The 21683-nt window shown below is 34.2% G+C and overlaps 1 protein-coding gene across 2 annotated transcripts in view; it reads left to right on the top strand.

Annotated features, from left to right (window-relative positions):
• Positions 1-21683, top strand: part of LOC126883097 (phosphopentomutase) — a 166977-nt gene that overhangs the window by 56990 nt on the left and 88304 nt on the right. Inside the window, exon 1 of one of the 2 annotated variants that reach the window (XM_050648338.1) lies at positions 2865-3157. The exons of the other annotated variant lie outside the window; for it this stretch is intronic. The gene's annotated coding sequence lies outside the window, so the exon portion shown is untranslated. Of the gene's footprint in view, positions 1-2864; positions 3158-21683 lie in introns of those variants that run through there. 2 annotated transcript variants of the gene reach the window in all.

The following is a 21683-nucleotide window of genomic DNA, read 5'->3' as shown; positions in this document are numbered from 1 at the left end:
GGAGTGAGGCAAGGCTGCATTTTGTCCCCCCTAATTTTCAATATTTACTCTAAAAGAATGTTTACCGAAGCTTTGCACGAAACTGAAAAAGGTATTCTACTAAACGGGTACCGGCTAAATAACATTAGGTATGCAGATGACACCAGAGTATTTGCGGACAACCTAGAAGACGTACAAGTCCTCATGAACTAAATCACGTATTACATTCAACAATATGAACTCAATATAAACGTAAAGAAGACAAAGCTTATGATCATTAGCAAGAAAAAGATAACAGGTCAACTCTACATCAACCAAACCTCTGTAGAAAGAGAGGTACTGCAACTACCTCGGCACCATAAGACATGAAGAATGGACCAACAACCAAGAGGTAAGAGCGCGCATCGGAAAAGCTAGAGATAAACTTTCAACCGTATGGGGGCCTTTTTTAAAAGCCATAACCTTTCTCTTGGTATAAAAGTAAGAATGCTGAGATGCTACGTCTTCTCTGCCCTTTTTTATGGTGTTGAATCATGGACCTTGAACGAACATATGTGCCAAAAATTGGAAGCATTTGAGATGTGGCTATATCGGAGAATTCTTAAAATCCCATGGACTGATCGGGTCACAAATGAGGAGGTCCTTAGAAAAATGGGGAAGAACCGAGAGGTACTAACCACCATCAAATCTCTAAAGTTGGAATATTTTGGACACATTATGCGAAATGAATCCAGATATTCCCTCCTACAACTCATCCTGCAAGGAAAAATATTTGGAAAGCGAGGTCCAGGGAGAAGAAGAACATCCTGGTTAAAGAACTTCAGAAGCTGGTTCAACACAACATAACACGGATTGTAGCACGACAAATTAAATAAACATAAAAATATACTTAGACTTTATTATTAGGTCATATTCCATAGTCTTGTTTAATTTTTTAAAAAATAATTGCTTAATTTGATTATTAATGAAGCATTTCATAAATTTAATGATTAAAAAAATTTTGTTTAAACAATTGATCTTTAGTTAAAAGGTCGGGAACCACGTCCCGCGAAGCTTGAATTAAGTTATTCTTGAAAAAGGCATACTCTACGCCACTACTAGATACACTGTTCCATTTATTTTACTGGAACAACAACACAAGAATATACCGGTATGGTATTTACGACAAATACATCGCTCTTGCTACTTTCACTACAGAATCTACTCAAGATTCCATCTGAGCCTAACTTTGACACAGACCAAAAAAACTGGACTTCACTGCATGTCTGATCAAACTTAACTGTCTTTCCTCAGAACTTTGACTTTCTGTCCTAAACTCTATTCGCTCTCCTTTCTGTCAGCTAATTCTCTTTTTTTGACCAATAAAAAAATATCTAAGCTTCCTACACTTATTACTAATCAATTGGGAAAATAAAAACACCTTCAAACCTCTTTGGTAGGAAATTATACTCTTTAACCAATAGGGTCATTTAGCCATGTCAGCGAACCTCACTTAGTTCTAATATTTTCAAGAAAGATATTGCTGAGTCCACAATTAACACCCACGCTCTCTGATACCCAAAGTAGCACGTATTGTGTATATAACTGCCTAAATTCGTGGCTCCAAAGACCATTATAATACTTCGTAACTCTTTTTTACATTACAAACTGAACGGGCGAGGAATTAAACACAGGAAACCGAATGTAGATACCTATGACTGTAAAATATAATAACGTCTTTTTTAACAAGAAGGATAAACTACAATTGAATTATTCTCACGTTTTTTCGGGACAGAAATAAATTCCTTGAATTTATTCCTATGTCTACAGGGTGAGACAAAAATATGTAACAATGACATTTACGATTTTTGGCTTCTGGCTAAGGCAAAATGATTGCGTTCTTTCGCACCGTTTCAAGATAAACTGAAGATTGCCATGATGATCGCCAACATTCGTCACGGATAGGTACATCAAGAAGAAGAAGATGGAAATCTTTCAAGAAGCAGTAGATGATGTTGAAGCCGGAATTCGAATTAACGGAGAATGTATCGAATAACATAAGATAGGTAGCCCTTTACAGGGCGTACAGTTCTGTAGCCCTCTATTAGTTAATGAATAGTATCACAGAAGTAAGTCAGAGAAATGGACTTTCAATTAACATTTAGAAAACAAAACGTATGATGATATCTAAGAAAGAACAGCAATCTGGACGAATCAGTGTTAACAGTCAACAAACAGAAAGAGAAAAAGCGTACACCTAGATTGGTACGAACGGCAATGAAAATTAGGATTATTTCCTAGAAATCAAATGTAGGATAGAGATATGAAGATCTGCATTTCAAAAAATAGCTAAGCTGACTAAGCATTACAAAAAAAGAAAAAGAGCTGTTAACCACAATAAAAACAGCCAAAATCGAATACCTCGGTCACATCATGAGGAACAGTGAAATATATGGACTGCTGCAACTAATCTTGCAAGGAAAAGTGGAAGAAAAGCGAGGACCAGGAAGGTGAAAGATTTCCTGGCTGAAAAATCTACGTACGTGGTTCAACACAACAACCACAAATCTTTTCAGAGCAACAGTATGCAAAGTACATATTGCCATGATGGTCACCAACATCCGAAACGGATAGGCACTACAAGAAGAAGAAGAAACAAATTAATTAATAATTAAACAATTTGTGTAGCCATAAAATAATAAATATCAATTACTTACCTGTAGTTATATATTTCCTTAGGTTAGAGCTATGAACAAAATTATTTACACCGTCCAAACACACACATACACACATACACTTTTATTTTGTATACCTTGCAGCAAGCAATAAGTCTACTAACAATTCAGCTACCCGTGCGGTTATCAAAGGTAGATAAGACTGTTTTAATAGGGTTCCTACTGTCAAGTGTACAATCGAATCTATAAGTACGACCGGTATAATTTTAACCTTTTTATCAATTTTCCCGAAATTACAAAAAAATTCTGTGAACTGATGACGTTAGACGACAGGTTGACGTTTCTACATGTGGCACTTTCAAAATTTCAGGTGTAAAGTCAGTTAGTTGTGGGCAATTCATTGAAACTGCCTTTTATTAGCATACGTTATCGCTGCGACCTACACAAAATGAATTAGACTATATACATAATTAAATATTTGTGATTCGAAAGGAGAATATACACAGAACTGATTGCTCTGCCAGGTGCGTATAATGTAGTTTATTAATTTATCAATAATGCAGATAAAACTGAAGGCCTCAGGCAGCGGTTGGGTTAATCTTTCAAAGATACGTCAATCAATAATAGTTAAAGTTATAGCAACATACTGTTATAGGTATAAGTGTGGAGCAGTAGTTGAAATGTCAGTCTATCAATTTTTCAAGCAGTATTTTATTCTCTTCTCGTGGTGACTCCACTAATGAAGGTTGCCATTGCAGATTCGTCTGTATCTTCTGCTTTTCTGAAAAGGGTCTGTATGTTTAACCCGGTCCAGTCGCGAATGTTTTTTATTTCAATTGTACCGTTCTGAATCAGTTGTAATAACTCGTACTTATTATTTCTAAATATATGTGCCCCAAGTATGCTGTTTTTCTCTTTTTAATGGTGTCTTCTTTTTCTTTTTGTTTATTGTTAAATATGTTTCCCAGTATCACAAATTGTGGTTAGTAGCGTCTGCAGGTCTTTCTCACTTCCAGCGATAATAACTGTATCGTCGGCATAAGGAATGTTGTTTATATTTTCACCATTTATCTTGATCTCCTCTGTGCTATTTTCAAGTGCTTGTAAATAACTCTTCGGAGTTTAATATATTAAATAGTAATGGTGAGAGTACACAGCCCTGTCTCACACCTCTAATTATCTGTTGCGCATCCGTTTGTCTCCAGCTAAAGTTACAACAGCCTGTTGGGTCCAATAGATATTTCTCACTAGGTTAATATCATTTTTGTCGAGTCTTTTTCGTTTTAAACATTCCACGAGTGTTTAACTTTGTCGAAAGGTTTCTCATAGGCTATAAATGCGACGAAAAGGTCTTTTTGTTGGTCTCGACATTTTTGAGCAAGAGTTGTGAAACTATACAGAGCTTCTACTATGCCAAAGCCATTACGAAAGCCAATCTATTTGACCCGTGTTGAGCTGCCCCCCCCCCCACTTGCAAAAATTAAAAAACAAATAGCCCTGATTTATGAGCTATTTATGAGCTCTCATATTCCGCAAACTAAAAATTTTGAGCTCGTTCCACTGAGCAGGAATTTAATACCCTAGTGGGGGGGGGGGCTGAGTCAGCCCCCCCCCCACTACTTAAAAATAGGAATATTGAATCGGTTTTTGCGGCAGAATTACGAGCTATTTATGAGCTCTTGAAATTATATAGTTTCGATTTTTGAGCTCATCCCCTTCACTCCCAAACAACCCTTTAATTGAGTTAACTTAAGAGAAAGATGCTGAGAAAACTTAAAATATATCGTATTGCGGATATAATTCCTATAGCTTATATACTCTAAGAATAAACTATTAAATCAAGGGCATTTCGATTATTGAGCTACAACCCCTTCGCAAGAAAACCACCCTATCTTCCCGGCTTAAGAGAAAGTTGTACTTAAAATGCGTTAATCTAATTATTTGGCGACTACATATCATTTAATAATTTATAAGCTTCCAAATTACGCGCATTTAGATCAGTAAATTGCAATTTATTTTGTATAGTGCAGTCACTGAAGGTAAAAATCAACGATTACCTTCAAGTTCGGTGAACCTTCATCGATTTTCACGAAAATTGGTCAGTGGTTAGAGGATACGTCAAGAAACAAAGGTGACATGGTACCACCTTGCGCCTTTACCCTGAGGGTGGATACCGCCCCTTCTCGGGGGTGAAAATTATTTTATAAAAAATAACTGCACAAATCAATAAAAGAACAAATTAAAAGCAAAATTTATTATATAAAGTTAATAAAATAAGTCAATACTTTTTAAGTTATTAAAGATCAAAGATTTTAATTATTTGTGAAAAAATGCATGTTTTGAAGAGGTTTTTTGTAAATCACTGAAAAACTGTAAGTTTTTACAAAAAAGTTAATAGTAGTTTAATTCGTATAGCTTATATTCTAAGAATAAACTCTTAAATCACGCACCTTTCGATTATATAGCTACAACCCCTTCGCAAGAAAACGACCCCATTTTCCCGGCTTAAGAGAGAGTTGTTCTTAAAATAATTTAAATTGATTATTTGGCGACTACATATCGTTTAATAATTTATTAGCTTGCAAAATATACGCATCTCAATTATTGAATTGCCATTTTCTTTCTATAGTGCCGTCACTGAAGGTAAAAATCAACTATTACCTTCGATTTCGGTAAATCTCCATTTATTTTCACGAATTGGCAATAACAACTTGGGGTTTTAGCCTGGGGTATATGTCACCCCTTCTCGGGAGTGAAAATTACTTTATCAAAAATAACCCCAGAAATCGAGAGAGGGACAAATTGTAAGCAAAATTTGTTATATAATGTGATTAAAATAAATCAATACTTTTTGAGTTATTAAAGATCAAATATTTTAATTTTTGGAAAGAAAATGCATGCTTTAGAGCGATTTTTCATAAATGGCTCAAAAACTGTAAGTTTTTACAAAAAAGTTTTCATCACTGAAATTGAAGCTAATAAAAAATATAATAAATTGCTTACTTGAAAAACCTTTAATGTTAATTTAAAGTAAGTTATTGGTAATTAAATGTATATTTTTTTCCGCGACAGTTCAAATCTAAGGGTTCAAGCTTAAATAACGGGAAAAAGATGCATTTTATAACACTTAGTTACTAAATACTTGTCAAAGTACTTAGAAATACCCATCAAAAATAAGATCCAGAAAAAGTTGATAGTATCAAAATCCGCTCACCAATTTTCGTGAAAATGAATGGAGATTTACCGAAATCGAAGGTCATAGTTGATTTTTACCTTCAGTGACTGCACTATAGCAAGAAAATGGCAATTCAATAATTGAGATGCGTATATTTTGCGAGCTCATAAATTATTAAACAATATATAGTCGACAAATAATTAATTTAAATTATTTTAAGTACAACCCTCTCTTAAGCCGGGAATATGGGATGGTTTTCTTGCGAAGGGGTTGTAGTTCAATAATCAAAAGGCGCGTGATTTTAGAGTTTATTCTTAGAATATAAGCTATAGGAATTAAACTACTATTACCTTACTATTACCTTTTTTGTAAAAACTTACAGTTTTTCAGTGATTTACAAAAAACCTCTTCAAAATATGCATTTTTTCACAAATAATTAACATCTTTGATCTTTAATAACTTAAAAATTATTGACTTATTTTATTAACTTTATATAATAAATTTGGCTTTTAATTTGTTCTTTTATTGATTTGTGCAGTTATTTTTTATAAAATAATTTTCACCCCCGAGAAGGGGCGGTATCCACCCTCAGGGCAAAGGCGCAAGGTGGTACCATGTCACCTTTGTTTCTTGACGTATCCTCTAACCACTGACCAATTTTCGTGAAAATCGATGAAGGTTCACCGAACTTGAAGGTAATCGTTGATTTTTACCTTCAGTGACTGCACTATATAAAATAAATTGCAATTTACTGATCTAAATGCGCGTAATTTGGAAGCTTATAAATTATTAAATGATATGTAGTCGCCAAATAATTAGATTAACGCATTTTAAGTACAACTTTCTCTTAAGCCGGGAAGATAGGGTGGTTTTCTTGCGAAGGGGTTGTAGCTCAATAATCGAAATGCCCTTGATTTAATAGTTTATTCTTAGAGTATATAAGCTATAGGAATTATATCCGCAATACGATATATTTTAAGTTTTCTCAGCATCTTTCTCTTAAGTTAAATCAATTAAAGGGTTGTTTGGGGGTGAAGGGGATGAGCTCAAAAATCGAAACTATATAATTTCAAGAGCTCATAAATAGCTCGTAATTCTGTCGCAAAAACCGATTCAATATTCCTATTTTTAAGTAGTGGGGGGGGGCTGACTCAGCCTCAGGGTATTAAATTCCTGCTCAGTGGAACGAGCTCAAAATTTTTAGTTTGCGGAATATGAGAGCTCATAAATAGCTCATAAATCAGGGCTATTTGTTTTTTTATCTTTTGCAAGGGGGGGGGCAGCTCAACACGGGTATCTATTTGTTACTTATATCCGCTTCACACTTTCTGAAAGTTATTGCATGTGTAACCTTTAAATGTTTTCAATAATTGTGACATTAAGCTGATCAATCCATAGTCACTACAGTGTTTGGGGCTCTTGGTTTTTGACTGCGGAACAAAGGTCGATAGTAGCCAATCTCTAGGCTAGGTATCTCACCAGATTTGTGTTTGGCAGTATTTTAAGTTCGAAAAATGCCATGAAATCAGACATTTCTAGATTGTGTCTTCCTCGTACTATATTGTGTTTTAGCAATCGTCATAATCATTCGGTGTGCTTTTATTCCGATATGCTACCTATTTAAGTATATTTATTAATAAGTTTCTATCCTTGACCATAGTATCCTTGAACAGAAATCCCTTTGCCTAACCATATTTTCCCACACTGGCTCATTTTTGTATCAATTGGTGTTGGCGCTAATGGCGCGAGTCACTATACGAGTCATCACTATACGAGTCATACAAATCAGTAACCTGCGATACGCAGATGATACACTTATACCTACTAGCAGTGAATGAAGTTGAAATGACTATCATCATCGAACGGCTAAGCTGGAGAAGCAAACAATTCGCACTTCATATTAACACCTTCTTCTTCTTCTTCTTCTTCTTCTTCTTCTTCTTCTTCTTCTTCTTCTTCTTCTTCTTCTTCTATTTCTTCTTCTTCTTCTTCTTCTTCTTCTTCCTCTTCTTCTTCTTCTTCTTCTTCTTCTTCTTCTTCTTCTTCTTCTTCTTCTTCTTCTTTTTCCTGCTTCCTTAATATGCTCACGTTTGTTCCATCTTCGGATGCCTCCTCATCAGATATCCAGGTTGCCACTCCATCTCTTCCTTGGCCTTCCTATATTCCTTCGGCCGTTTGGTGATCTGTCTCGTGCTATCTTTACCAGTCTTCCTTCTTCCATTCTGCTTATATGGCTATATCATTCTTTTTTTTATTTTCAGTGTCCAGTCATTTATACTCTCAATATTACAGCTTTGCCTGAGGTCTGTGCTACGTTGCACATATTAACACGAAAACAAAAATAATTTTCATAGACAGGGCAGATAATATCTATCGCACATTAGTCCATGTGGTGAGACCGCTCCCGTCTGAAAAACATTTCTAATTCGGTTTCTCTGCGGATTCATATTCAAAAAGGTCCCCTTTAAAAAAATCTGACGGCTGCCGGACGGAATTTTTGGGCAGAAATTGTCTAAACAATTTTTTTAAACAAAAATATATTTTTAGGTTTTTTGGGTCATTCTAAACAAGAAATGTATCTTGTGATTTTTCTCAAAAATTGACAGTTTTCGAGTTATAGGCGATTTAAAATCTAAAAAATTCGAAAATACGCATTTTTAAGGTTTAAAAACTCATATTTAAATTAGTATTTTTAAGGGTGCCAATAACTTGGATTAAATTTTAAACATTCCTTTTCAAGATTCCGAAGAGTGATCGGTTCTAACTTCAATTTAGACCGTAGTTTTTTAATTATTGTTAATTATACGTGTCCATCCGGTTTTTTGCCGGTGCGGCGCGCACTATTTTCAAAAATCTCCTATTTTCCTCCGAAAAATATTTTTTTCTAGATTCTTTGGGACATTCTAAATAAAATAAGTTTCTTGACATTTTTATCAAAAGTTAATAGGTCTTAGGCCCACATATAAAATTATTATTTATAACCACACCATTGAAGCTTTTTGTACTTGTTATTTGGGTGGAAACGGACAAATTTGGAGCTTAGCGCATTATGGCAGTGGGGCGTTTGTCTGTCAAGCGGTCACGAAGTTGTCAATTTTATGTAAGAAAAAAATGTATAACCACATTGGTCATTTTATTTTAATCAATGGTTTTTATCATATAAACAGCGAAAACAATTTTGTCGAACAAAAATATTGGGGCATATGACGCGTCGGACACGCTAAATATGTCAATTTTATGAAAATAATAAATTTATTACCACATGGATAATTTTAACGGTATCTACCATAAAACCTTTTTACAATAATGTGGTAACCTTGTCGGACAATTTTCACGGGGCATATGCGCAGTCGGATGCCCCGAAGATGTCAATTTCCTGTAATTTTTTTATTTATTACCACAGATGTTATTTTTATTTTTTACTGTTTTTTTACATGTGTAATGCATATTGGATCACTTGTCGGACAAAAATAATGGGGCATTTTGGTACAATTTAAAAAAAAAAGTAATTTTTATACATTTTTGACTTCATATTATATTAGGTACGTATTTTTCGGCTCATATTACCCGTATGCGCGCCAATGGTGAAAATTTTGGGTACAGCTCTACGTCATGCCCTTTTAAATGTTGTACTTAGAGTGTGTACCAATTTTCAGCTAAATCGATTCAAAAATAACCGAGAAAAACTGTTTTAAATTTTTTTTTGATAATACCTTCTCGTCGATAGCCTAAAAGAATTAAGTTTTCTGTTCGTTTGCCCCAACATTTTTGTCAGACAATTACATTTTTTGTTTAAGAATATAATTACTTGTACCTTACTACTTTTGTCGGATAAATGGTTGTAAAGATAAGGAATGCATGAACCCTACATAGTTTAAAAGTATAGTTTATTAATAAAAATTAAATTTTTTGTCCGACTGTCCATTTACCCCAATATTTTTGTCGGACATTTAGATTTTTTTATTTAGAATCTAATTACTTATAACCTCCTACTTTTGTCGGATTTTTTTTTAATTCGAGAAAAAAAACTACAGAACGATGTTTGTCGTTTGGTCAAGGAGCAATCACACACATTTCCAGATCACAATTTTTCCAAAATTTTCCCCGTTCTTGGAAAATTTTGGGTACAGCTCTACGTCTTGCCCTTTTAAATGTTGTACTTCGTATTAATACCTAAATAGATTCAAAAGTAACCTAGAAAAACTGTTTTAAAATTTTTTTTGACAATACCTCTTCGTCGACAGCCTAAAAGAATTAAGTTTTCTGTTCGTTTGCCCCAACATTTTTGTCAGACAATTACATTTTTTGTTTAAGAATATAATTACTTGTAACCTACTACTTTTGTCGGAAAGATGGATGTGAAGATAAGGGATGCACGAACCCAGCATAGTTTAAAAGTATAGTTTACTAATAAAAATAAAAATTTTTGTCCGACTGTCCATTTGTCCCAATATTTTTGTCGGACACTTAGATTTTTTTATTTAGAATATAATTACTTATAACCTCCTACTTTTGTCGGATTTTTTTTTAATTCGAGAAAAAAACTACAGAACGATGTTTGTCATTGTTCAAGGAGCATGTACACACATTTCCAGATCACAATTTTTCCAAAATTTTCCCCCTTGTCGGCAAAATGTTTTGGAAAATTTTGGGTACAGCTCTACGTCATGCCATTTTAAATGTTGTACTTCGTGTGTGTACCAATTTTCAGCTAAATAGATTCAAAAGTAACCGAGAAAAACTGTTTTAAAATTTTTTTTGACAATACCTCTTCGTCGATAGCCTAAAAGAATTAAGTTTTCTGTTCGTTTGCTCCAACATTTTTGTCAGACAATTACATTTTTTGTTTAAGAATATAATTACTTGTAACCTACTACTTTTGTCGGAAAAAATGCTTGTGAAGATAAGGGATGCACGAACCTAGCATAGTTTAAAAGTATAGTTTACTAATAAAAATTAAATTTTTCGTCCGACTTTCGATTTGCCCCAATATTTTGTCAGACACTTAGATTTTTTGATTTACAAGATACATAACTGTCCTCCTACTTGTGTCGAATTTTTTTTTTAAATTAAAAAAAAACTGCAGAACGATGTTTGTCATTGTTCAAGGAGTATGTACACAAATTATTAGATCACAATTTTTCCAAAATTTTCCCTCTTCTCGGAAAATTTTTTTGGAAAATTTTGGGTACAGCTTTACGTCATGCCCTTTTAAATATTGTACTTAGTGTGTGTACCAATTTTCAGCTAAATCGATACAAAAGTAACCGAGAAAATCTGCTTTAAAAATTTTTTTACAATAGCTCCTCGTCGATAGCCTAAAGAATTAAGTTTTCTGTTGGTTTGCCCCAAGATTTTTGTCAGACAATTACTTTTTTTGTTTAAAAATATAATTACATACTTATAACCTACTACTTTTGTCGGAAAAATGGTTGTGAAGGTAAGGGCTGCACGAACAAAGCATAGTTTAAACTTATAGTTTACTAATAAAAATTAAATTTTTTATCTGACTGTTGATTTGCCCCAATATTTCTGTCGGGCACTTAGACTTTTTTATTTAGAATATAATTACTTATAACCTCCTACTTTCGTCGTAATTTTTTTTTAAATACGACGATAAATTTTTTAAATAACAAAAAACTACATAACGATGTTTGCCCCAACATTTTTGTCAGACAATTACATTTTTTGTTTAAGAATATAATTACTTGTAACCTACTACTTTTGTCGGAAAAATGGTTGTGAAGATAAAGGATGCATGAACCCAGCATAGTTTAAAAGTATAGTTTACTAATAAAAATTAAATTTTTTGTCCGACTGTCGAATTGCCCCAATATTTTTGTCCGACCTTTAGATTTTTTAATGTAGAATATAATTACTTATAACCTACTATGTTTGTCGGAAAAATGGTTGTAAATAAAAAAAATTCAGGAAATTGACATCTTCGGGGCATCCGACTGCGCATATGCCCCGTGAAAATTGTCCGCCAAGGTTACCACATTATTGTAAAAAGGTTTTATGGTAGATACCGTTAAAATTATCCATGTGGTAATAAATTTATTATTTTCATAAAATTGACATATTTAGCGTGTCCGACGCGTCATATGCCCCAATATTTTTGTCCGACAAAATTGTTTTCGCTGTTTATATGATAAAAACCATTGATTAAAATAAAATGACCAATGTGGTTATAAATTTTTTTCTTGCATAAAATTGACAACTTCGTGACCGCTTGACAGACAAATGCCCCACTGCCATAATGCGCTAAGCTCCAAATTTGTCCGACTCCACCCAAATAACAAGTACAAAAGTTTCAACGGTGTGGTCATAAATAATAATTTTATATGTGGGCCTAAGACCTATAAGAGTTTTAAAGTTATAAGACATTTAAAATCCGAAAAATGACAAAAAACACATTTTCGCATTTTAAATCGCTTATAACTTTAAAACTAGTAACTTTTGCGGAAAATATCAAAAAACTTATTTTATTTAGAATGTCCCAAAGAATCTAAAAAAAATATTTTTCGGAGAAAAATAGGAGATTTTTAAAAATAGTGCGCGCCGCACCGCAAAAAACCGGATGGACACGCATAATTAACAATTCAAAGACTACGGTCTAAATTGAAGTTAGACCCGATCATCACTCTTCGGAATCTTGAAAAGGAATGTTTAAACTTTAATCCAAGTTATTGGCACCCTTAAACATACTAATTTAAATATGAGTTTTTAAGCCTCGAAAATGCGTATTTTCGCATTTTTTAGATTTTAAATCGCCTATAACTCGAAAACTGTCAATTTTTGAGAACAATCACAAGATACCTTTCTTGTTTAGAATGACCCAAAAAACCTAAAAATATATTTTTTGGAGCAATAAAAGGTGATCTTATGTATTTGTTTAAAAAAACAATTTCTGCCCAAAAATTCCGTCCGGCACCCTTCAGATTTGTTTAAAGGGGACATTTTTGAATATGAATCCGCAGAAAAACCGAATTAGAAATGTTTTTCAGACGGGAGCGGTCTCACCACATGGACTACATACGCAGTGGTGAATGTCGAAGTAGTGACATATTTGTACATTTGGGCTTTCCGATAACCAACAAAGACGCCAGCGAATAATAAAACACTGAAAACTTTGGTTTTCAATACTTCCACAAAATGTATTATAAATTAATGTCACTACAGCTGTTTTAGCATAGTGCTTCTCTCAAGTGATGTGTTTTTAGGACTATTTTCTCTAACTGAGTAGGTTGAGGAGTGGGGAGCTGTTTGTCTTAAGAGCATACAGTAGCACGTCATCAATATAACTTCGGGAGATTGTATCATACTTTTTTCGTAAGGTCTGCGAAACTTGGGCAACAGTGATAATCTTTGACATTATCTATGATCAATATTTTGACAATTATACTCATAGGCGCGCTAAATGGAAGTAATAGAAAACAGTTTTGTTATTAGTAAATAAATATTTCTAAAAATAAACCAAAATGGGTGAAAATTTTATGTTAACATAGATATTTGCACGAAATAATAATCATAAATAATCATTTCGTTGTGAAGCGAAACAAGAGCCGTTTTATTTTATTTAGCTCATAGAGCGCCAAAAGCACTCTAACTAGTTTCAACCCTTTTTTTTTAAATAGAACTTTAAATGAACTTTTGCCATTTTTTAAAACTATTGATATAATAATATTTTTAGAATAAAAGATCCTCCTAAAACTTTATATACTCGCATTAGAATTCGAAATATTTTTACGTAAAATATACTTACCTACCTACATATAACTAAACTCACAATTAACAATAATCTATTTTTCAAATAGGCCAACAACTTAGTTCTATTACACAAAAACATAATAAATTAACTATAAATAAACATTACTTTCCTATGAAACAACAATACCGATTTTTTAAAATAATACACTACTGCACTGAACAGATATCGATATAAATAACCAGAACAGATAAGAGAAAATCTGACGCAGGTTTGTCAAAATGACAGTGACAATTTCTTTATGTTGCCTAATTAGTTATTAGTTATAATATGTTCGATTTCTTGTTAGAAGTAAAAAATTTTACTAGGTCCAAAATGACACAAAATCTAGGCATGGGACAAAAAAGTTTATTTGAAGAAAGTGTATTTTTTTGTTCTTCTTAATGACGGTACAGGCTCGTTTTTTTAATATTGTATTTAATTACAGAGTAATTTCCACATACTAATATATCTATCAAATTGGGCTCTGTACCGCCATTCTTTATTATATTACGAATATGTGTGCCAAATATCTCGACAAAATATTCAAAATTACAGCCGCAATCTTGGACCGCGTTTGTTGCTACCTGTTGATCGCTACTGTTGCCTCTTAAGTTGATCATTCAGAATTAGAATTATAACTATCACAGCTAAATTAATTGAAACATGGAAAGACCGAACAATAACATGGATTGCTAAGCTCAGGTATGTCAGTGCCCTTTTTACCATTACTACATAAGCAGCTGAAACATGAACTGTCAAAAAAATCAATAGCTATAAAACTGAAGCCTTCTAAATGTAGATCTACAGAAGAATTGTACGAGAACAGAACTCAGACCTACTTAGAACTAACCTGTCAATTCTGAAGAAAATAATATAAAAGACAGACTATTGAAAAAAGTAAACCGAGCATACCTAAACCACTTCAGCCACACAGCCAGAAAAACCGGGACTATGGAACTATTGGTAGTAGAAGGAAAGGTAGAAAGCCGAAGACCAAGAGATCTTCAACACGATGGGCAGACTAAATAGGAAAATCCCTACATGAAGCCATCCCTCTGCCACAAAATCGCAGCGAGTGGAGACAGCAAGCTTACAATATTGCAGCAGGAGTATCACCAGGCTCTTGAAAGGCTTAAAGAATGAGGAGGAGAAAATTATTCTTCTTAATCAAGTGCCATCTTTGCGACGGAGGTCGCCAATCATCATAGCTATTCGGACTTTAAAGACGGCTGCTCTCAAAAGTTCATTTGATGTACATCCGTACCATTCTCTCAGGTTGCACAGCTACGATATTCTGCATCTCCTTATTCTTCCTTTTTCTTGAAGCTTTCTCTGCATAATGAGTTGGAGCAAGTTGTCTCTCTCGATGTATAATACGTCTGATGTATTCTAGTTTCCTTGTTTTGATGGTATTTAAGATTTCCATTATTTATTCATCTTTCTCAAAACCTCTCTGTTTGTGACGTGTTCTGTCCACGATATTTTCAGAATTCTTCTATACCCCCACAGCTCGAACGATTCCAGTTTTTTCATTAATACCGCATTCAAGGTCCAAGCTTTCATTCCGTAAAACAAAGTCGAAAAAACGTAGCACCTAGCCAACCTTACTCCTAGCTCTAACTTCAGATGTCAAAGCACTTCTATCATTCTGTTAAAATTCGCTCTAGCCTTTTGTATTTTAATTTTAATTTCCTGGAAGTAATCATTTCTAGAGTTGATCATTGCAGATATGCATATTGGTTTACTTGTTCGACATTGGTTCCGTTTATGAGGATATTCTCGTTATTTCTTTGCGTTTTAGATATTCTCATAACTTTTATCTTCTTCCACGAGGAAAATAAACTTCCTGTAGCTGGCTGTATACCATAAATCACAAAAATACCAAGTTTCTTGTAAAAGGTATATATTAAAATACCCTAAAGAAGGGTCACAATACAAAACGTTTTCGGATTAAGGAATCCGTCATCAGTGTTTAAAAGCCCTAAAATTAAGTATAACCTAATTAAATGAGATAAAAGTTAAAATTGACAGAGGTTTTCAAGAACAAGAGGCCATACTTACAAAATTTGCATGCCTGAGCCACCAAAATGTATAGGGTAAAAACCCTTTAAATGTAAATAATAAAGTTATTTTACATATTCTTCACTTAGAACTTCTCTTCACTTACTCTTCACTTTAAAAATAGCACTAGAAAAAAGAATACAAAGAAATCAGGAAACCCACATCGCTCTTATCGACCTAGAAAAAGCCTATGATAGTGTCCCCATTATAGAACTATGGAATTCAATGAAAGACATCGGTATCGATGGAAAACTCATACAAGCAACTAGAATGTTGTATGAGACCACTAACACCAGAATCAAAAACGGCAAAAATTTCACTGAGGTATTTAATACTTCAAAAGGCCTCCGACAAGGATGTTGTCTATCTCCCACTCTCTTTAAAATATACCTTGACCAATCCTTACAGAGGTGGACAGAAGCAGTAAAACCGATGGGACTGAAAGTGGGAGATGACTCCCTATTTACATTATACTTTGCGGACGACCAAGTTGTAATAGCCCAAGATCAAGATGACTTAAGCTATATGATACGGAAGCTAAATGAGCATTACCAACAGGCAGGATTAGTAATAAATATGGATAAGTCAGAATACTTCATAGTGGGAAACGAAGACATTGAAAACCTACCATTGGAACAAGGACATATTGTTGGTGTGAAACAATGCAAATATTTGGGAACTATATTTAACAAACAAGGAAATAGTGAAGATGAAATACAACACAGGATCAATAAAGGTAGAAGCATCACTAGATCCCTCAATTCAATTTTATGGGACAAAGATATCAGGAAGGAAACAAAGAAAAGAATATATGAAAGTATAATGAAGAGCGCTACAATTTACGGTGCAGAAGTTTGGGACATAAGTGCAAGAAATAAAAAGAAGCTACTTAGTACAGAAATGGACTTCTTGAGGAGAAGTTGTCAGGTTTCCAGATTAGAACATGTAAGAAATGAAACAATTAGAGAACGTATGAAGGTGGAAAAAACTATAATGGACGATATTGAAAAGAGACAGCTGACATGGTTCGGGCACGTTAAAAGAATGAATGAGACTCGCTGGCCGAGAAAAATATTAGAGTGGGTCCCACCGGAGAGAAGAAGGGGACGACCACGGAGAAGCTGGAGGGACAATATTCAGGACGCAATGGATTCGAGGCAATTAGATGAAGATACTTGTTACGATAGAAAAAATTGGAAGCTGGGTATGGGGAGGCGGCGACAGCCGTAGAAAATCCATTATATATATATTTTACATATTTATATAAAATTCATCGGATGTTATAGATAAACCTGGATGTTACCCAGGGCAACACAGGACTCTCCCCACGTGGTTTTCTCCAAAAAAAGTTCCATCCACGTGGGGAGAGTCCTGTGTCGCCCTGGGTAACATCCAGGTTTATCTATAACATCCGATGAATTTTATATAAATATGTAAAATAACTTTATTATTTACATTTAAAGGGTTTTTACCCTATACATTTTGGTGGCTCAGGCATGCAAATTTTGTAAGTATGGCCTCTAGTTCTTGAAAACCCCTGTCAATTTTAACTTTTATCTCATTTAATTAGGTTATACTTAATTTTAGGGCTTTTAAACACTGATGATGGATTCCTTAATCCGAAAACGTTTTGTATTGTGACCCTTATTTAGGGTATTTTAATATATACCTTTTACAAGAAACTTGGTATTTTTTTTGTCTTCTTGATGTTCATTGCTATACCGTATTCTTGGGTATACATCGTTATTCTGTTCACCAGTCTCTGAAGATCTTCAATATTTTCGGCTAAGATGACAGTGTCATCCGCATATCTAATGTTGTTAATGGGAACTCCGCTTACTTTTATTCCAGTAAACTTTCCAAACCCCGTTCCAAACTCCGTTTAATTTTATTACAAAAAAGGTTGATCTGTTTCTAACCGTTGAGATGAGGGACAGCTCTTTTCTCGTGTCTTTAATAAAATTTAAAAGTAATAAAATAGCAGTTGAGAACTGATACTGCCAGCATTTTAGGTAAGAAATAAAAATTCTATTGTAAATAATATAAAACAAAAATAATGGTCATTTTTATTGTGTATATAATTAATAAGCCATAAAACGCAAGGAACCAGTGGTGGCGGTTACCAAGCAAATTATATTATTCCAAATGTTACTACAAACCAAAATCAACCCTACTTGCACAATGGATATCCCCAGCAGTTTCAAATACATCCTAGTAACGTGTTTCAAAATTTGAATGATCCAAACCAACATTTACAATACGGATTGCAACAACAAATGCCACCTTCGTTTCTTATGCAGTACCAACCACCAATATGGCAACAACCGATGGAAATACAAAATGGACAAATCCCCGATCAGACGGCATCCCAGAGTACATCATCGTCTCAAACTGGAAATATACGGAACATAGGAAACAATCAACACAATACTTCTAGTCACTATAAAATATACGAACCAAATAAATTCCAAACAGTAGAGTCGTATAAAGGAAAACGGAAAAGAATAAACAACAGTCCAACGAACCAAGTAAAGGCAAAACCACGCATCGAAGAAAATAATACTGTCAAAATAAATAATCATTTTGAAGTATTAAATGAAATCCACGATGAACAAGAAGAAAAAGAAAAAGACGTTCCTGTCAAAAAGGAAAAAATTCCACCATTTATTTTATACGGAGTTACCAAAGAAGTCCAAAAACTTTTAGGCTTAATATAATCAGCAACAGTGGATTTTACTTACAAATTAGTAGCAGACAGTAATATGAAAATTCAACCAAACACAGTTGAGAGTTATAAAATAATTAAAGAAACCCTGGATGCTAACAAAATAGTACGGCACACCTACAAATTACCGGAGGAAAAACTATACAGAGTTGTGCTAAGAAATCTTCATCATAGTACTCCGCAAGAGGATATAATAGATGTCTTAAAAAAACAAGGACATAACGTTAAACACCTAATGAATGTAAAAAATCGGGCAACAAATGAACCACGTGATCTCTTCTTCATAGATTTAGAAAAAAAGCAAAACAACAATGATATATATAAAATAGGAACTCTGTTAAATGCAGTAATCTGATTTGAAGCCCCAAGGAAGAAACAAACCATAATCCAATGTAAAAGATGCCAAAATTATGGTCATACACGAAATCAATGTACACTATAATACAGATGTGTCAAGTGTGCTGGACAACACGACTACCGTAAATGTGAAAAGAAGAAAGAAGACGGAAAACCAGCAAAATGTATTGTATGTGGGGTTGCTCATCCTGCGAATTATAAAGGCTGTCAAGTCTACGTTGAATTATTAAATAAGAGATTTCCAAAAAACACGAACAACAATAATAAAAATTAATTCCAAAAAACCGAATCAATTTATCCATCTACATCGCAACAATATATTGGCCCTAGACCTACATACGTCAAGCCCGCACCAACCAAAAACTGGATTAATATATGCACAAGCTACATCAAAAATATAGCTACAAATGATATCTATTCATATCTCAATCAACAAAACATGTACCTGCAACAACAAAATTTATTTCTTCAACAAACTTTGGAAAAACAGCAAAAACCTATAAACGAACTTACACAAGAAATGGGAGAACTAAGAGAATAACTCAAACATGCACTCTCTCTTAAAACAAATGGGTGAGTTACTTCAGGTAGGACTCTGGAATGCAAATGGACTAGCAAATCATAAAAACGAATTGCAATATTTCCTGTTAGAAAACAATGTTGACGTAATGCTAATATCAGAGACACATTTAACAAGCAACCACAACCTTAAATTTTATGGATATATAATTTATAATGCACCGCACCCTGATGCTGAAAGGCATGCTCGAGCAGGTGCAGCCGTTATTATCCGAAAAGGGAATAAACACTATCACCTTGGTAACATAAAAGAGCCACACCTGCAGGCAGCAAGTATTATCATAGAAGATTGGCCTGGACAAGTAGCAATATCTGCAGCATATCTTCCACCAAACTATCCACCGAATAAAGAATCATTTACTAATTATTTTAATTCACTAGGTAATAGATTTCTTGCCGGTGCTGACTATAATGCAAAACATTGTGAGTTGGGGCTCTCGACTTTCTCCACCAGGTAGAGGTAGAATCCTCTTTCAAGTGATGCAGGAACTACATCTCAAACACTTATCTACATAGTTACACACCTACTTACTGGCCCACTGACCCTAGTAGACTTCCGGACTGTCTTGACTTCTTTGTAAGTAAAGGTTTTGGAGAAGGCTATTTAAATATTGTACCAAAGTATGACCAAATTGATGATGTACCAAATGAAATTGCTTCAGACCATACCCCCGTAATAGCGACGCTAAATTCAAGATTTGTTGAGAAGGAACGTCCAGCAAAACTGCACAATCATAAAACCGACTGGAATCAGTTCAGGGAAGTACATCAAAAATAAACCTTAATATTTCTCTAAAAACAAAAGATAAACTTGAATTGGCAGTATACGAATTTACTACACTTCTCCAAGAAGCTGCCTGGAATGCCACTCCAGAATGTAAAGATACACAGAATAAAAGAAACAATCCTATTAATATAAGAAACCAAATTAAAGAGAAGAGAAGACTAAGAAAGATATGGTAAAACACAAGGCAGCATCAAGACAAAATAAACTACAATAGAGCCGCAAGACAGCTGAAAAATACAATACTACAGCACAAAAACTCCTACGTCGAAAATTATCTTCAAAATTTAACACCAACAGCAGATACCGATTATTCACTTTGGAAGGCCACCAGGGAAATTAAAACAACCCAGTAAACACATACCAGCATTAATAAATCCAGATGGCTCATGGTCGAGAACAGATCAAGGAAAAGCAGAGGCATTTGGAAAATATCTTGAAGAAGTTTTTCAACCTCTACCCTCTGTCAGTGCTGAAGAAGATGAAGTCTATGAAAGTCTAGCAACAATCCAACAGCCAAGTGAGCAAATTAAACCAGTAACAAAAAGAGAGGTAAAAAATACTATTCAATATAGATTAAAAACCAAAAAAGCTCCAGGCTACGACCTTATAACAGAAACTATCTTAAAAGAGTTACCAGATAAAGGGTTAGGTATGATAACACAACTTTTCATCTAGCACTAAGGCTCAAAATTGTACCAACGCAATGGAAAATTGCTGATATAATAATGATCCATAAACCTGGTAAACCACCCCACGAACATCCTCCTATCGTCCTATTAGTCTTTTACCGGTACTAGCTAAACTATTTGAGAAGCTATTAGCGACAAGACGTATGAAAATAATAACTGATAATAACTTTTTCCGGATCACCAGTTTGGTTTCAGAGAGAAGCATTCAACAATAGAACAAGTTCATAGAGTCGTTGATATAGTAAATAAAACTTTTGAAGAAAAAAAATACTGTTCTGCACTTTTTCTAGACCTCAGTCAGGCTTTTAATAAAGTCTGGCATGAAGGGCTGCTCTTCAAAATAAAAATGAACGTTCCTGAGTCAATGTTTACTATACTGAAAACATATTTAGAAGAAAGATACTACCGTGTCAAGCTACTACCGTGGGACCATGGAGGCTGGTGTGCCACAGGGGGCAGTGTTGTGGCCATATCTATATACTATATATACGGCAGACACCCCAACTGAACTCAGATCGTTGCTAAGTCTATACGCAGATGATACAGAGATAGCTTTTAGCAGTACCCACCCAGATGTTGCAACAAGACATCTACAAAGAGCTCTTGACCAACTACAAGAATGGTGTGTGCAGTGAAAAATAGCTGTCAATCCTGACAAAACACAGGCCGTCATGTACCAAAAAAGAAGAGGCAGGCCAAATGACGTACTATCCCTATTTGATACCCAAATTGAATGGTCAAATCAAGCCAAATACCTAGGCGTAATGTTGGACAAAAGGCTGACCTTTACAGAACACGTAAAACAAACGATCAACAAAGCTAAAGCCCTTAGGAGTCAACTCTCATCGCTAATAGGTCGAAAGAGTAAACTGAGATTTAATACAAAGATTAGGATGGCAAATTGTATAATTTTGCCAACACTAACAT

This window comes from Diabrotica virgifera, chromosome 4 (assembly GCF_917563875.1).
Source record: "Diabrotica virgifera virgifera chromosome 4, PGI_DIABVI_V3a".
In the NCBI taxonomy this organism is placed as follows: Eukaryota; Metazoa; Arthropoda; class Insecta; order Coleoptera; family Chrysomelidae; genus Diabrotica; species Diabrotica virgifera.
The sequence above is the reverse complement of the archived record's forward strand: the minus strand, read 5'-3'. Positions and strand labels throughout refer to the sequence as shown.